This window comes from Furipterus horrens, unplaced genomic scaffold, assembly GCF_987537825.1.
Source record: "Furipterus horrens unplaced genomic scaffold, mFurHor1.1.pri manual_scaffold_12, whole genome shotgun sequence".
Taxonomy (NCBI): domain Eukaryota; kingdom Metazoa; phylum Chordata; class Mammalia; order Chiroptera; family Furipteridae; genus Furipterus; species Furipterus horrens.
This window is the reverse complement of record NW_028327182.1, coordinates 59,676,474-59,694,697: the sequence shown is the minus strand read 5'-3', so window position 1 is coordinate 59,694,697 and position 18,224 is coordinate 59,676,474. Positions and strand designations below refer to the sequence as shown.

The following is an 18,224-nucleotide window of genomic DNA, read 5'->3' as shown; positions in this document are numbered from 1 at the left end:
CTTTGACTATCCAAGGGAAAGTGGGAAAACTCTAATAATTTAAGAAATGACTTTTTGCCAATCTGGCATTTGGGTACGAAGTCAAATTAAATTTTATTTGTCAACATTAAACTTGTGTGAAACTGAATCTTATTGTAGAGTAATAGCAATAGTATTATCCACATGCACACAGCTACCCATCCAGGTTCAAGCTTATCCAGGCTGAAAAGTTTCACCATCTCATTGAACCAGAGTCCTATATTTTCAACCTCAGCAGCTTTATCTCAAGGATAAAATAAATCTTTTCCTTTCTTAGGTCATCTTCACTTTCTGTGCCTTGAGTGGGAGACACTTTTCTCAGAAGAAATATATACATAGTTGTGTACATTAATCAAGTTATCTCAAGGTATACATATATCATAGATATACAGTGGTACCTTGGTACTTGTCATTAATTCATTCTCAAACTTGTGATTAGTGCCATCACCAGTGAGTACTTAATGATGAAGCATTTTGTCTTGTAGGGTGGTGACTCATACAAGTTCTGGCAAGTTTGATGAGTCCTGAACATGCACTGAGTGCTGAAACATTTTTTTTCTCATCCAAATGTGACTAGTACAGGGTTTGATGAGTTCTGAAGTCAATGAATATGGAGGTCTGACTGTATTCAGATCATTGTGGTGTGGGAAGATGACTATTCCTACAGAACAGAACCCCACCCTTGAACCCCTACTTAATATTTCCCTTAAACTAATAGTAAAATATTAATAGCATTTGTCATAGAAGTTATTTGTAAAAGGATGCTGATCTGTGCTCAAGAGGGGTGTCAGGAACTTTCCTATGCTCTAAGCTGATGACCTCCCCACTCCACTTTTTCTTCCTGAAGTAGTAGGGATATTTCTTTTCCCTTTTCTGTGGGCCTCTTGGGGATTTCCTCTTATTCCTCGTGGCTCTATGCCTGCAGGAGGTCCTCAGAGAGTTGCTGGGAAAACTTTTCTGCTCCCTTATCCTTTTATGTTTCACTTTCTTATTTTGTAACACAACCCTGGATGGTCTCATTGTCCTTGTTCTGTACATTAGACTAGTTCATTCCATCTTCCCTTTAGTTTGAACTCTGCCTCCCTTGGAGCCGAGTTTTGAAAATGAGATCTGTCTGGTTTTACTTTGGACTTGGTGTCTAATTTTGAGGTCATTTAGGCAAATACCTCTACTTCTCCCTTTTCATTTTTTTTTTTTTGTTGTTGTTCTGATCTCCTGATTTTGACTCTTCTGTCTCTGTTCTCAGAGTGCTATATGATTACTACTTTAATGGGGGTTAGTGGGACTAGTTATCTCCTTAGTTGATAATGCATGGTCTTGTGCAATTATCTTCTACAAGAAACATCATAGTACAATGTTTGGACTCCAAGCAGTTAAGGACTCCTCCCATTATAGGAGCTTTAAGATGTTTAACATCGTCACAGCATAGAGAATGTTTCTGCTGCACAAAAGAGGGCACAGACGACCCCTATTTAATTTTTTTACTTTGAGTGTTCATGCACATGGAAGATATACAGCCTTGCATGGCTCTGCTCACAGGCAAAACCACAGGTAACATTCGTAGTGACCAAAAAGAAAGAAGCAGACATCCCTGGACAGGTCAAATTGGGAGCAAATAATACACCAAGGAGGATACAGATATGCCCAGCTCAGAGCTTGTTACTTCAGTGTGTCATTATTATTTTACTGAGAGTCAATATTATGTATAGTAAATTATATGACATTCTCACCAGATTCTTGTGGCATATTTTAGCAAAATACTTCTTTCCTGTCAAAATGTAGAGGTGGGTCCTAATACCTACTTTCAGGATCCAGTTGCCTCTGAGACTTCTGTCATTAATTACCCTGTCTCTTCTGTGTCTTCAGCTTCTTGTTTTGTCTTGATCTCTGTTCCATCTGCTTTTAGACACATTCCAGTATCTTCTATCTTAAAAAATCTCTCTACTACTTGCCAAATAATCTTTGCATGCTTAGAATAATGTCCTTCATTTGAAGCCTGACTAAAGCTTACAATGGTGACCTTGCCTTGTTGCCTGCCAAACAAAACAAAGCAAAACAAAACAAAAGAAAACAAAACCTACTTATGACCTTAGTGATCAATTGCAATATCAACAAGTGAAATATTTGGGGCCATAGTGCAATGCTAGAACCTCAGACCCATTTGTTTTTAAGCCTATGTGTCTCAATTCCTTGTTTGCTTCAGTTACCCAAAGAAGTCCAAACTGTTGCAAACATTTACTACCACTTGAAATCTCCTTTATGTTCTTCTCTGTATACTATTAATCTGTCCCAGCCTGCAACCACTTTCTCTGTTCATGTCATTGCCTTCTGTAATTCCTGCTCTGTAACTGGCCACCTCTCCTTGGCCATAGTCAGCTCAGGATGTTTTAATAAGGAGGTATAACTGTGTGACTCAAACAACAAACATTTATTTCTTACAGTTGTGGAGATTGGGTAGTCTAAGATCAAGGTGCTGGAAGATTCTATTCCAGGTGGGAGCTCTCTTCCTGACTGTGGAAAGCCATGTTCTCACTGTGTCTTCATATAGAAGAGAATGAGCTCCAGTCAATTCCTTGTGTGGGAACACCAGTCTTATTATGGAGATCCCACTCACAACTTCACCTAAACCTAATTACTTCCCAAAAGTAAAACCTCCAAATAACATCATATTAGGGATTAGGACTTCAACATGCATTTTTGAGTGACTCAGACATTTAACCCATACATTTCGTTTCTGGATCCCCCAAATTTATATTACTCTCCCATGAAAAATATATTAATTTCATCCCAATAGCCCAAAAAGTCTTAACTCATTTTAGCATCAACCCTAAAGTTTAAAGTCCAAAGTCTAAATATTACCTAGGACATTGTGCTAAGTGAAATAAGCCATTCAGATAAAGACAAGTACCATATGATTTCACTCATATATGGAATTTAATGAACAAAGTGAACCAACAAGCAAAACAGAGACAGATTTATAGATAGAGAACAGGTTGACAGCTGTCGGAGGTTATTGAAAGGGTGTAGGGGGGTTGGAGGAACTGAGCAAAAAAGAAAAAAGAGAAAAACCTTATGGACCAGGACAGCAGTGTGGTGATTGCCAGGGATAGCAAGTGTGAGGAGAGGTGGAAAAGGGTATGGGGGGATAAATGGTGATGGAAGGAGACTTGATTTGGGGTGGTAAACACACATTACAGTTACAGATAATGTGTTGTGAAATTTTGCACCTGAATTCTGTATAATTTTGTTGACCAGTGTCAGCCTAATAAATTCATTAAAAAGAAAATGAAAGAAGTGGATAAGAATCAGGGCATGATTCACTTGAGGCAAATTCATCTCCAAGTATGAACATGTGAAACCAGATAAGTCAAGTACTTCCAGAATACAGTGGTAGGACAGACATTTCTAATCCAAAAAGTGAGAAATAGGAAAGCAGGAAAAGAATCCACTGGGGCAGAGGTCCTGCCTTTGCTGCTCTGCTGGGTGTGAGCCAAGTCTCAGGTGACTGCCAGTTTGCCTGTTGAAACTGAGAAGGTAGCCCTAATAGTCTTTGTATTGCCTTTGGAGTCATTTTTGCGTTGTCTTGATGAATAGTGTATGTTCAGAACTGAATAGGTCATAGTTCTGAGCCACATTGTAGGGTATTTTTCTTGGTAATCCTCATCACCACTTCTGGATCCTTAGGCCCTCCCCCCACCCCCAAATTGGATGCTCACACCATTGGATTCTATCATGGTATCATTCAGATTCACAGTTAAAAAAAAAAAGATGGCACACTCAAAGTAGGAAAATTCAGAGGGTTTTAAAAAGAGGGCATTTTCAATGGTACGAGTAGAATGTAGGGAAACCATGTGAAATAGGGCAGGAAGCTGGAGCTAGTAACAGTGGTCACCTCAAGAGAGGGAGGGAGGAGTTGTTATCAAAATCCAGAATGAGAGGCTTGTGTAGGATTGGCTGCCTTGAACAATTACTACCCTCATCAAGGTACACAGTCACTCTGATGCAACCTGGGGAATAAGTACTCAGGTTGCTCAGCCTCCAATCTCAGGAGAGGCTTTCCAATGACTGAACCAGAAACCAGAGGATAAAGGATCCTCTGGAGGTATTCCTCATTCCATATGGGAACCTCCAAGGCACACAGACAACAGCTAGTGCAATCGTTCTCTTCTCTCCCTCACTGCTGTTGTCTCCTGACCACCTGGCCTCTCATCCTTCTTCTGGACTCATGCCACCCTTCTAACTCATTTCAACATACTGGTAAATGTCCCAACCAACATTCCGGCCTCTTAGTTCCTTGACCAATATTTCTCCAACCATTCTTTCCTTCCACTCCTACAGCCCAGCCTGGAAATCGTCACTTGTAGAAACTGCACTGCCTTTGAAATCTTCAATTTATCCCAATTCTGCAACCACTTCCTTTCATAATGCTCATGGCTCAACTGATCTTACTACAGAAATTTATATTAATGAATTCTCTTCAGTTAATCTAACCCCAAGTTTTCTTACAACCCCTCCTGTTTTCACTTTCTTCCTTGTGCAAATCAGAGACCCTGGCTTATCATTATAATTACTCCTTGCAATCTCTTTAACTTTCTTCTCTCTCCTTCTGTCTTTTTTTTTTTTGGCCTGCTAATATCCCTGCCTGTGATGACTCAACTCTTCAACCATGAGTTCTGTGCTTACATATAGACAGATGAATGTTGCAGGAGGAGAGAAATCTAATCAGGCAAATTGGTTTCCCTTTAAGCAAATTAATAAAACTCAAAGGAGGGCACTCAAACATGACTGACAACTTAACTGGATTTGTCTTGTAAGTTGCTTTCTCATTGTTTGGGTTAACTATTTTGTTCCTTTTTCTTTCTCCATGAACATCTCATTCTCCCTTACTATATTTGCATTCTTACTCTTAACTTTGACTCTTATTTCACCAAAATATTAAAATTATCATCTAGAAATTTCTTTATCTCCTGACTTCCAAGTCCTGAAACCTATCTGCATCTAAACCCATGTACTTCTTCCCTGCCAAAGGAGGGAGCATATTTTATAAACGTTCAATGCCTCCAATCCTTCATTTGGGTTCTGCATCTCATCCCTTTCAGCTTCCTCACTCTTTGGTAGTTCTCCACTCTACAACTTTACTTGTTTCTCTTTCAATTGTACCATCCCCACAGAAGTACTAGTGATCTTTGGTCCCTCCCATCTGACAATACTTGGTCCTTTACCCTTCCTTCCACTATCACTCTATTGATCTACCTCACTTCTTTTGTCTTCACTTGTTACATTCCATTCCATAATTTCCTCCTCCTTTTCTGGAATATTTTCCTCAGGTTCCTTTCCTGAAATTTCCTGCAAGGAAATGAGTAGTATAAAAGCTAGGAGAGTAGTTCCTTTGGAGGAGAAGAGCTGTGCTTGGTATTGACAAAGCTATGTCAAGCAAGTAAGTAACATTAAAAACTTATCCATACAGGGTTGTTCATAATTTTTTATTTTTATCTTTTCAATATTTGCAAAATCAGTGTGATAGTCCCTTCTTCATTCCTAACACTATGCACTATGTGTTTGTGTGTGAGCTTCCTCCATTTATTTATTTATTTATTTATTTATTTTCTTGGGAGGCAGATTTAGTTTGTTTTGCCAATTTTTCAAAGGTTGTTCATCTTCTTTATTTTTATGTTCAGTTTTATTCACTTGTTCTCCTTTATTCCTCCCAAATTATTTGGGCAATTTACTATTTTTTTATTCATTTTTTTGTGGTTGACTCAGCTCGTAAAAATTTCAACCTTCTTTATTTTCAAATATAACCATTTTAGATTAAAAATTTCCCTATAATTACTATTTTAGCTGTATCCAATATATTTTAATATGTAGTTTATTTTATAATTTGTTGAATATTTTTATTTTTATTTATTTATTTTTTATTACAGTTGTCCCATTTCCCCTTTTTGCTCTCCCCTGCTGCCCTCCTCGCCCCCATCTCCCGCAGTCAATCCCCATTTAATTGTCCCTGTCCATGGGTCATTTATATTAGTTCCTTGACTAGATCCTACCCCTTCTTTCCCCCCTTTTCCTCCACCCTCCTTCCCTCTGATCACTGTCAGTCTGTTCCTTGTTTACATGCCTCCGGTTCTATTTAGCTCAATTGTTTGTTTTGTTCATTAGCTTCCTGTATTAGGTGAGAGCATATGACATTTGTCTTTTGCCACCTGGCTTATTTCACTTAGCATAATACTCTCAAGTTCCATGCATGCTGTAGCAAAAAGTAGGAGTTTTTTCTATCTACTGTGTAGTATTCCATTGTGTAAATGTACCACAGTGTTTTGTTCCACTTATTCACTGATGGGCATTTAGGCTGTTTTCAGCACTTGGCTATTGTGAATAGTGCTGCTATGAACATAGGGGTGGGTGCATAGGTTCTTTTGAATTGATGTTTCAGGATTCATTGGTTATAATCTTAGCAATGGAATCACTGGATCAAAAGGCATTCCCACCAACAGTGCACTAGACTTCCCTTTTCTCCACATCCTCACCAGCACGTGTTGTTGTTGATTTGTTTATGAAGGCCATTCTGACCAGGCCCTCTCTATGTCCTATTGGAGAACAGGTTCTTTGCCCATTTTTAAATTGGATTGCCTGTCTTCTTGGTGTTGAGTCATATAAGTTCTCTATATATTTTAAAGATCATACCCTTGTCTGAGGTATCATCGGTAAATATGTTCTCCCACACAGTTGGTTCTTCTTCCATTTTGCCGATGTTTTCTTTCACTGAGCAGACTCTTTAGTTTAATGTAGTCCCATATTTTTATCCTTTCCTTTATTTCCCATGCTGTAGGAGATATATCAGCAAAAATACTGCTAGATGGGATTTCTGCAATTTTAGTGCCTATGTTTTCCTCTAGGACTTTTATAGTGTCATGATTAACATTTAAGTCTTTTATCCATCTTGAGTTTATTCTGGTGTGTGGTGTAAGTTGGTGCTATAGTTTTATTTTTTTGCATATCCCTATCTAGTTCTTCCAGCACCATTTGTTGAAGAGGCTATTTTTACTCCATTTTAAGCTCCTTCCCCTTTGTCAAATATTCTGTTCTATCAATCTCTATGTCTGTTCTTACACCAGTATGAGAATGTTTTGATTACAGTGGCCTTGTAGTATAACTTGATATCAGGTATTGTGATTCCACCTACTTTGTTCTTCTTCCTCAAGATTGCTGAGGCTATATATAATTTTTAAAGTATTTGTTCTAGGTCTGTGAAATATGCCATTGGTATTTTAATAGGGGTTGTGTTGAATCTATAAATTACTTTGGGTAGTATGGACATTTTAATGATGTTGATCTTCCCTTCCATGAACATGGTATATACTTCCACTTATTTGTATCTTTCTTAATTTCTTTCTTCAGTGAGTACAGGTCTTTTACCTCCTTGGTTAAGTTTATTCCTAAGTATGTTATTTTTCTTGTTGCTATAGTAAATGGGATCTTTTTTCTAGTTTACATCTCTGATATTTTATTGTTGGTGTACAGAAATGTCTTTGGTTTCTGAATATTCACTTTGTACTGTGCTATTTTGCCAAATTCATGTATTAATTAGGTCAAGTAGTTTCTTGGTGGAGTCTATAGGGATTTCTATGTACACTATCATGTCACCTGCAAATGAGAGTTTTACTTCCTTTTTTTCAATTAGGATGCCTTTTATTTATTTTTTCTTGTGTGATTGCTGTGGGTAGAACTTCTAAGATTATGTTGAATAAGAGTGGAGAGAGTGAACATCCTTGTCTTGTTCCTGACCTCAGGGGGAATGCTTTCAGTTTTTGTCCATGAATATGATGTCGGCTTCAGGTTTATCATATATGGCCTTTATTATGTTGAGGTACTCTCCCTGTATTCCCACTTGGCTGAGTGTTTTCATCATAAATCAGTGTTCTACTTCATCAAATGCTTTTTCTGCATTTATTGATATGATCATGTGGTTCTTGTCTTTCATTTTGTTTATGTGATGTATTAAGTTTATTGATTTGAGAATATGAAAACATCCTTGCATCTCTGGGATGAATCCCACTTCATCGTGGTGTATAAATTTTAATGCATTGCTGGATCCATTTGCCAATATTTTGTTGAGGATTTTAGCATCTATGTTCATCAGCAGTATTGGCCTGTAGTTTTCTTTCTTTGTTGTGTCTTGACCTGGTTTTGGAATTAGGGTAATACTGGCTTCATAGAAAGAGTCAGGGAGTCTTTCCTCATCTTGGATTTTTTGGAATAGTTTGAGAAGGTTAGGAGTTAGTTCTTTCCTAAATGTTTTGTAAACTTTGCCTGTGAAGCCATCCAGGCCAGGGCTTTTGTGTGCTAGGATTTTTCTTTTTCTTTCTTTTTTTTTTTTTTTGATTACTGCTTCAATTTTCCTAGTTGTTATTGGTCTGTTCAGGCTTTCTGCTTCTTGATTCAGTTTGGAAGAGTATATTTTTCCGGAAATTTGTCCATTTCATCCAGGTTGTCAAATTTCTTGTTTTAAAGCTGTTCATAGTAATTTCTTACAATCTTTTGTATTTCTGTGGTATTGGTTGTGATATTTCCTCTTTCATTTCTGATTTTGTTTATTTGAGTCCTCTCTCTTTTTTCTTGATGAGCCTGTTTAAAGGCTGTCAATTTTGTTTATCTTTTCAAAGAATCTGCTCTGGCTTTTATCAATCTTTTGAATTGCTTGCTTAGTCTCTATGTCATTTTATTCTGCTCTGATCTTCACGATTTCCTTCTTTCTATTTGCTCTGGGCTTCGTTTGTTGTTGTTCTTCTAGTTCTTGTAACTGTCAGGTTAGTTTTTTTTATTTGAGATTCTTCTATCCCTTTTATGTGGGCCTGTATTGATATGCACTTCCCTCTCAAGACTGCCTCCACTGTACCATAGGTTTTGGGCTGTTATATGTTCATCATCATTTGTTTCCAGAAATTTTTGATATGTTTCTTGATGTCATTGTTAACTCATTTATTATTTAATAGGATGTTATTCATTCGTCATGAGTTTGAATGTCTGTGAGTTTTTTCCTTGAGGATGGTTTCCAGTTTTAAGCCATTATGATCTGGAAGATGCTTGATATAATTTCAATTTTCTTGAATGTGTTGACACTTGTTTGGTGTCCTACCAAGTGGTCTATCTTTGAAAATGTTCCATGTGCACTTGAAAAGAATTTATATTTTGTTTCTTTGGTGTGAAATGTTCTATATATATCAATTAAGTCAATTTGATCTAGAGAGTTGTTTAATGCCTCAATATCCTTGGCATTTCTTTGCTTTGAAGATCTGTCCATTGTTGACAATGGGGAGTTAAAGTCTCCTACAATGAGTGTGTTGCTGTCAATATCCTTCCTGTAGTCTTTCAAGATTTTCCTTATATATTTGTGTGCTCCTATGTTGGGTTCATATATGTTTATCAGGGTTATGTCTCCTTGGTGGATTGTTCCTTTAAATATTATGAAATGTCCTTCTTTGTCTTTTTTTATGGCCTTTGATGTGAAATCTATTTTGTCTGGTATGAGTATTGCTATCCCCTCTTTTTTTCATGCCCACTTGCGTGGAGTACTTTTTTCCAGCCCTTCACCTTCAGCCTGTGTAAACCTTTTGTTCTGAGGTTGGGTCTCTTGTAGAAAGCATATATATGGGTCATGTTTTCTTATCTATGCAGCTACCTTATGCTTTTTTATTGGAGCATTTCAACCTTTTACATTTAAGGGTATTATTGATAGATATTTATTCATTGTGATTTTTTTTCTTTTGTACCTGTGTTCTTCTCTTTCTCTTTTACTTCATCTTCTTAAAGCAGACTCTTTAACATTTTTGCAATGCTGTTTTTTTGGAAATGTATTCTTTTAGCCTTATTTTATCTGGGAAACACCTTATTTCACCTTCCACTTTGAATGAGAATCATGCTGGTGGAGTAATCTTGGTTGTAGGCCTCTGTTTTTCATTGCTTGAAATATTTTTTGCCATTTCCTTTCGGCTTGTAATGTTTCATTGAGAAATCCACTGACAGTCTTATCAGAGCTTCCTTGTATGTTATTTGTTCTTTTCTCTTGTTGCCTTTAAGATTCTCTCTTTGTCTTTGAATGTTTCCATTTTAATTATGAGGTCTCTTGGAGTGGACCTCTTAGGGTTTATATTCATTGGGACTCTCTGTGCTTCTTGGACTTGTTAGGCTCTTTTTCTCTTCAAGTCAGGTAAGTTTTATGTCATTACTTTTTCAAACAGGTTTTTTATCCATATTATAGTATCCCTATAATATGGGTATTGTTACATTTCATGTTGTCCTGCAGCTCTCTTAAACCTTTCATTCTTTTTCAGTTCTTTTTTCTTTTGTTATCCTGTCTGGCAATAAATATGGAATGTTTCATATATTTGCATGTCATCCTTGAGCAGAAGCCATGCTAATCTTCTCTGTATTGTTCCAATTTTAGTATATGTGCTGCCAAAGCAAGCACTGCCAGTCCCTTCTTGCCTGCAAAGTTTCTTTTGAGAAATCAGCCGATAGTCTTATAGGTACCCCTTTATAGGTAAGTTTCTTTTTTTCTCTTATTGCTTTTAAGATTCTCTCTTTATCCTTAATCTTTAGCATTTTAATTATGATGTGTCTTGGTGTGGGCCTCCCTGAGTCTAGCTTGTTTGGGATTCTGTGTGCTTCCTGTATGTCTATTTCCTTCCACAAATTAGGAAATTTTTCCTTCATTAATTTTTTATATAATTTTTCAAGTTCTTGCACTTCCTCTTCTCCTTCTGACATCCCTATGATTGATATGTTGACATGTTTAAAGCTATCCCAGAGATTTCTAAGCCTCTCCTCACTTTAAAAAATTTCTTGTTTCCACCTTCTGTACTGATTGACAATTTTTTCTTTCTTATGTTCCAATTCATTGATTTGAACCCTGGTTTCCTTTCCTTCACCAATAGTTTTGTGTGGATTTTTCTTCATTGCATTTAGTATAGCCTTCTTTTCTTCCCTGTCATGCTTAATCTTTTCTGTCAATCTGTGAGCATCTTTATCACCAGTACTTTGAACTATGCATCTGTTATGCTGGTTAACTCTTTGTTTGTTAGGTTAGCTATCTCACTGTCACTTAGTTCTCCCACTGGAACCTTGATCTACTCCCCCTTTTGGGCTGTACTTCTCTGTCTCCTCACCTTGACAGATTTCTGTGTTTGCCTCCGTGTCTTAGGTAGACCTGTCACACCTGTTACATTGTAAGGAGCAGAGCCATATGTATTCATTAGTGCTAGTGACCTGTTTCATCATGTCGTGGTGCTGTACATGGGGGATGTATCTGACAGGGAATGGTGCTGCTTGCCTTGCTCTTGCCCCATTTCTGGACATTTCTCCCTCTTCCCATTTTAATCAAGCTGCCTCCATTGAGAGACCAGTAGTTTCTTCCTCTGTCCCAATCCCCCATTAGTTTTCACAGTCAGAAGCAATGTAGCTCTATTTTCCCTGGTGCTGGAACTGCAAGCTGCACAGTCTGGTCTGGGGCTGGGATTGGTCTGATTTGAGGCTGGAATTGCTTCTCAGTTTTAAAATGCATTACTGCACTTTTTGCCATGGCTACCGTCCCTGTGCTGCTGCCGTTTCTGCCTGCTGCCTCTGCCAAGCACTGCTCCTGCCGCTACTGCCTTGGTACTGCACCCTGTTCTCTCCATCTCAGCTCTACCCCTCCTACCTTTCTGGATAAATTTTTCTTCTTTATTTCTTTGTTGAACTTCCATATAATTTAGGTTTTCTGTTTGTTTGTTTTAGTTTTGAGATGTTTTTAAATTCTTTTGTAGTTGTGAGGGAGATGTAGCATGTCTACCTATGCCTCCATCTTGGCTAGAAGTCTGTCAAAATTTTAAAATAGACTCAGATGCTCCTAGTAAATACTTATATGAGTTGGCCAAAAGATCCATTTAGTTTTTACCATAAAATATAAAACACACTTTTAATTTTCGGCAATAACTTTATTGATTTGGATATTTTGAATATGTCAGCCATCTCCCATGTGGTACAATGTTGATTGTTCCCAATTAATGTCTTGATTTGATCACTATCAACTTCAACTGGTCTACCCAACCATGGAACATCATCCAGAGAGAAATTTCCAGCATGAAACTTCACAAACCATTTTTGATGTGTTTGATCGGTCAAGGCACTTTTTCCATACACTGCACAAATGTATTTTTGCATTTCAGTTGCATTTTTACCTTTCTTGAAGTAATATGCTGAAAATGTTGAATCTTTTCTTCCATATTCAGTATTAAAATGGCTACACAAAAATTCAATTCTGGTAAGTATTTTTAAATGCATGGTGACATGACAGTTGTCATGATATAATCTAATAAAATTGTCTTGAATGAAGCTAAAGACAACTGAGCACTACTAGAGCAACCTCATGGAAAAAAACAAACCTTTTAGCCATCTCATAGTTGGACAAAACAGCTCAAGAAAAAGAGACTAATTGTGTGGCTCTCCCACAAATGCCTTACAGACACAAGATAGCTGCATTTATATTGTTGTGGGACATGGTACAAAAAACATTAATTGAAAAAAAAAATAGATGATAAACTGCCTACATTTTTAAGAAAACTTACTACACAAAGAGCAAGCAGCTGAAACTTAATGAGATTGTGATTGATACTTAAGAAGTCACTTAGATGCCTGCTATATACTAAATATTTATGTCCTCCCAAAAGTCATGTGTTGAAACCTAATCTTCAAAGTGATGGTATTTAGTGGAGGGGATCTTTGGAAGGTGATTAGGACAGGGACTTCATGAATGGTATTAGTGCTCTTATAGAAGAGACTCCAGAGAGATCCCTTTATCTTTCTGTCATATGAAGATATAGTGAAAAGATGACCATCTATGAACCAGGAAGTGAGTTCTCAAGACACCAAATCCACTGGTAAATGACCTTGGACTTTCAGTTTCCAGAAATGTGAAAAATTAATTTTTGTTATTTATAGGACATGCAGTCTATAGTGTTCCATCATAGCAGCCCAAACAGAATAAGACAGCATCCATACTTCCCAGAAGGAGGCTGGCTTAGTAGTTCAGCCCTCAGGGAAGGCATATCTTTCAGTGCTCTTTCAAGTTGTGGTTAAAGATAATGGAGAAAAGGAAGACCTCTAGAGAGCTGAGCCAAGCTGCATGGAAAACAAAGGGCTAGTGAGGTTCTCCCAGAAAACAGAACATATCCCATTCCCAAAATACAAAGTCTCCCATGGCATCTGCTCAGCATGATTCTGAAATTGCTACTTACTGGTAACTTCTGTATGTCTCATATTTTTGATCTTTGAGTATAGGAGACTGTACTGGTATTATACTTTCCCACTGTCTTTTAGGAGTGTGAGGGGCAAATTTTTTCTTTAGTTCCTGAATTTCCAGATCAAAAGCCACATCTAGATCTGACATAGAAACTATTATGAATTACTCAGAGAATCTGGATCTGAGCATTGATTAGATGGGAATTTTGGATATCTCTCTAAAGAAAGGGTTGAATGTACTCTGCACTGAAAAGTTGTATTACTAATTACCATTTCTGGTCTCTCATCCTATAGGAAGATTCCCAACTCTGTCAAACCCAGTTGTGGTTATACAAATTTCAATAAGCAATGAAATATGAGCAGAACTGATACGTGTCACTTCTAAGAGGTTTTTAAAGCGAGTACATGCATTTTTATGCTCTGTCTTGAGCTGCCACAGTTACTGGACATATTCCAGATAACAAATACCCTGTCACATAAAGTTTCTGAGTGATGACACAGGTGGTGAAATTATTTGTAAAAATATTTTGGAAGCTAGGGTAATGTTAAATTCCTCTGTAGATATATTTTTTTTCCCTTCTGGGACACTAACAACAAGGATTTCTTTAAAACAGTTCCAGAATTTGAGATTATCTGTCTACCCAGTTGACCCAAAGCTGGGCTTCTCACATAGAGTCCTTAAAGTCACCCTTTTTCCTGGAGTAGAGCCTATTAGAATCCAACCCTTGGTTGGTTCTAGACTCTCTGACTACTACTCCCATATCTCTGGAATATTTTCCCAAGTATAATTTAACCTTTTAGTAGTTAGTTTTTAATTTGGAAATGCCCATAGGGTAGGTGCTAAACCATAGATAGAGCTCAAGTCTCAATTCTTTTTGCACCCAAGATCTTAGCATAGCAATTGCATATTATATTATTATATTACATTATTATATTATATTATAAATTTATTGTATATTTATATTATATTAATTTTTCTTTATTTTTATTATTGGCACTATTGCAGATGCCTCCATTTTCCCCACTTTGCCCTCCTCCTCCCAGACCCCACTCCCCCTTCCCTCTGGCCATCACCACACTGTTGTCCTTGACCATGGATTTTACATATGTGTTCTTTGGCTAATCCCTTTACCTTTTTTCATCCAGTTTCTCCCTCCCTTCTCCCCTCTGATAGTTGTCAGAGTGTTTTTTGTATCCATGCCTGTTTCTGTTTTGTTAATCAGTTTATTTTGTTCTTTAGATTCCACATATAAATGAGATCATATGGTATTTGTCTTTCTCTAACTGACTTATTTCACTTAACATAATCTCCAGGTCCATCCATGCTGTCATGAAAGATAAGATTTTGGTTTTTTTTTATGACCACATAGCATATTTTATTGTGTAAATATATTACAGTTTTTATTAAGAAGAATATGTCTTAAACTGGAGTGTTAGAATGAACAATCTAGTCTTCCATTACTATTAACTAAAGTAACATTTTATTCCCTATATTTTCATGTTCTTATGGAGGCACTTACTACATTTCTCATGTATTGACCACATTTTATTTTTCCTCAGTGATTTGATATGCTTCACTATTTACTATAACAAAACATTTCTAATTCATTATTTATTTATTTATTTATTTGCCCTGACTGTCTGAGAATTCAAAATTGAAACTTAAAACACAATGATCAGGTTGAGCTTGGGTTGACTTTTTACTTAATTTATTGATGTATAACTTGCAAAGATCTTTTAATAAGCTGATTTTGTTACATAAAATGGGAAAAGAGGCAGAAACAGATAACTCATAAAAAATACAAGTCATAGATTAAAAAATGTAGTCTTTTATCATGAGGGAGCAGGGTTTGAAATCACACAAAATAGTTAAGAATGTAGAATATAGTTCTGAAAATTTCAAAGGTTACTGATCATACTCCAGATCTTACTCAATGTAATGTTTATCTGAATAAGTCCTTATCTGCATTTCTTCTTTTTTGAAGGAATAATAGGGAGTTTTTGATAATACTTTATTAATCTTCCCATAATCTAAAGAAATGACTCACTATCTATGTAATTATTGCTGACTTTTTAATCTAGATGACCTAAAACTTCTATAACTCATTATTCTATTTTGTTCCTGAATCAATAGTTTAGTACCAGTCCCCCGTGCTGTCAGTTTCTCCACTGGTCCCAATGATTTTTAAAAATATATTTTATTGATTATGCTGTTGAAGTTGTCTCAATTTATTTTCCCTTTGCTACCCTCTTCCCAGTACCCCCCCTTCCCTACAGCACTCCCACCACCTTTAGTTCATGTCCATGGGTTGTGCATGTAAGGTCTTTGGCTTCACCCTTTTCTATATTATTCTTAACTTGCCCCTGTCTATTTTGTACCAACCAATTATGCTTCTTAATCCCTGCACCATTTCCCTATTTCTTCCCCTCTCCCCTCCCAGCTGATAACCCTCCAAATGATCCCCATACCTATGATTCTGTTCCTATTCTGCTTTGCTTAGTTGGATTTTGTTCTTATTTTTTATATTCAGTTGTTGATAGTTGTGTTTGTTGTCATTTTAATGTTCATAGTCTTGATCTTCTTTTTATTAAATAAGTCCCTTTGAGATTTCATATAATAATGGCTTGGTGATGGTGAACTCCTTTAGCTTTACTTTGGGAAGTACTTTATCTGCCCTTTCATTCTAAATGATAGCTTTGCTGGATAGAGTAATCTTGGTTGCAAGTCATTGTTTTTCATCACTTTGAATAGTTTTTGCCAGTCCCTTCTTACCTGCAAAGTTTCTTTTGAGAAATCAGTTGATGGTCTTAATATAAATTTTTTATAGGTAACTCTCTGCTTTTCTCTTGCTGCTTTTAAGATTCTCTCTTTATCTTGAACCTTTGGCATTTTAATTATGAGGTGTCTTGGTGTGATCCTCTTTGCATCTAACTTGTTTGGGATTCTCTTTACTTCTTGGACTGTTTCCATCGCCAAATTAAGACCATTTTCTTTCATTATTTTTATCAAATAAGTTTTTAATTACTTGTTATTTCTCTTCTCCTTCTGGCACCCCTATGAGTTGGATGTTGCTTCGTTCAACGTTGTTCCAGAGGTTCCTAATCCTCTCCACATTTTTTCAGTTCTTGTTTCTTCTTTCTATTGCAATGAATGTTTATTTTTTTCTTTTTTCCCAAATCATTGATTTGAATCCCGACTTTACTCAAATTACTGTTGGTTCCCCGTATATTTTTCTTTATTTTACTTTGTGTATCCTTTACTTCTGTCTGTCTGTATGTCTGTATTTATTTATTTATTTATTTAACCATACTCTATGAGTTCTCTGAACATCCTTATTACCAGTGTTTTGAACTCTACATCTGATAGGTTGGCTATACCTGTTTCATTCAGTTCTTTTTCTTTGGTTTTGCTCTGTTCTTTCATTTGTGCCATATTTCTTTATCTCCCTAATTTGGCAAACTTCCTGTGTTTGTTTCTGTGTATTGGGTAGAGCTTATTTCACTTCATGTCTTGGTAGTATAGCCTAATGTAGTAGGTATCCTGTAGGGTCCAGTGGCACAGCCTCCCCTTATCACCCAAGCTGGTTATTCAATGTGTGCCCTTCATGTGGATTGAGTACAACTTCGTTTTGTAATTGAGCCTTGGTGGCTGTTGGCAGACCAATGGGAGAAATTTACCCAGGCCAGCCACTTGCAAGGACTGGCTGTGACCAATGACCACCAACTTCCACCTTCTGTGGAATATCAGCTATGCAGGGCAGGGTGATGGTACTTCAATGTGATCTGTAGCTGTCCATTGGATGTTCTGGCCTTGCTGTTTCCCAGGCGGTGCAGGTCAAGGTCAGCCCCCACCTGTGTTTTGCCTAGGGCACCCTGCCTGAGCTATAAAGCAACCTTAAATGGCTGCTACATGTGCTGGGCTTAGATATTTCCAAGGGAAGTCAAACTGTGAATCTTATCTGGTTGCTGCTAGTGCCAGGCCTGGAGTTCAGTGAGGCGAGCTGTTGCTTGTTTGATAAGACTTAGGGAGTTTTGAAGCATCAGCCAAGACTAGCCATTCATATGGAAAAGCAGCTTGGATAGGCTCATAAATTGGGTGGAGTGGTGTTTCTAGGAATCTCTAAAACGTGTCAAACAGTGTTATCCAGGTTGATGGAGTTTAATATATGTCACCAGTTTGCTGGTTCTGTTGAGGGAGAGTTTAGAAAAGAAAAAATGGCTTCCACTTGCCTTGCTTACAGACACTTCAGTTTCTCCCTGTATACAACTGGTGCTTTTTAAGCTGCTACCCTGGTGCTGGAGCTCACAGAGAGTGAGTCTGCATAGATGAGTTAGTGTGTGAATTATTTCAGACTAACTGATATGGTCTCTTTAATTGCTTAGTTGACAGCCTTCCATTCAACTTGATTTCTGGCTGATAGTTGTTCCATATTTTAGTTTCATTTTGATGTGGTTGTGTGAAGAGGTGAGCCATGTTCCATCTTGTACATATCCCCTGTCTTCAGATTTCTTACAGAATCATTTCAGGCTTGAAGAGACTGGCATGAAATATTCAAGGTAGTGAAAGACAAGAAACTCTAACCAAGGCTTTTACCCAGCAAGGCTATCATTTAAAATTGAAAGAGAAATAAAGAGCTTCACACACTCACAGGCGCGCGCGCGCACACACACACACACACACACACACACACACAAGCCAAGAGTTTTTAAGTAGCACGCTGGTATTACAACAAATGTTAAAGGACTTGTTAGGAAGAAGAAGAAGAAAAACAAGAGGGTAAAAAATAGAGGGAAAGCAGTTCATAAGTAAAATGGCAATAAATATGTATCTATACATAATCATTTTAAATGTAAATGGCTTAAATGCTCCAATCAAAAGACTTAGGGTAGCTGAATGGATAAGAACAGAAGACCCATATATATGTTTTTTC

The 18,224-nt window shown here is 37.1% G+C and overlaps 1 non-coding gene across 1 annotated transcript; it reads right to left on the bottom strand.

Moving 5' to 3' along the window:
- Nucleotides 1-10,379: 10,379 nt before the first annotated feature.
- LOC149996258 (U6 spliceosomal RNA) lies at nt 10,380-10,486 on the bottom strand. The gene has a single exon (XR_016507574.1). It is a non-coding gene; the product is annotated as a U6 spliceosomal RNA (small nuclear RNA).
- Nucleotides 10,487-18,224: the final 7,738 nt, after the last annotated feature.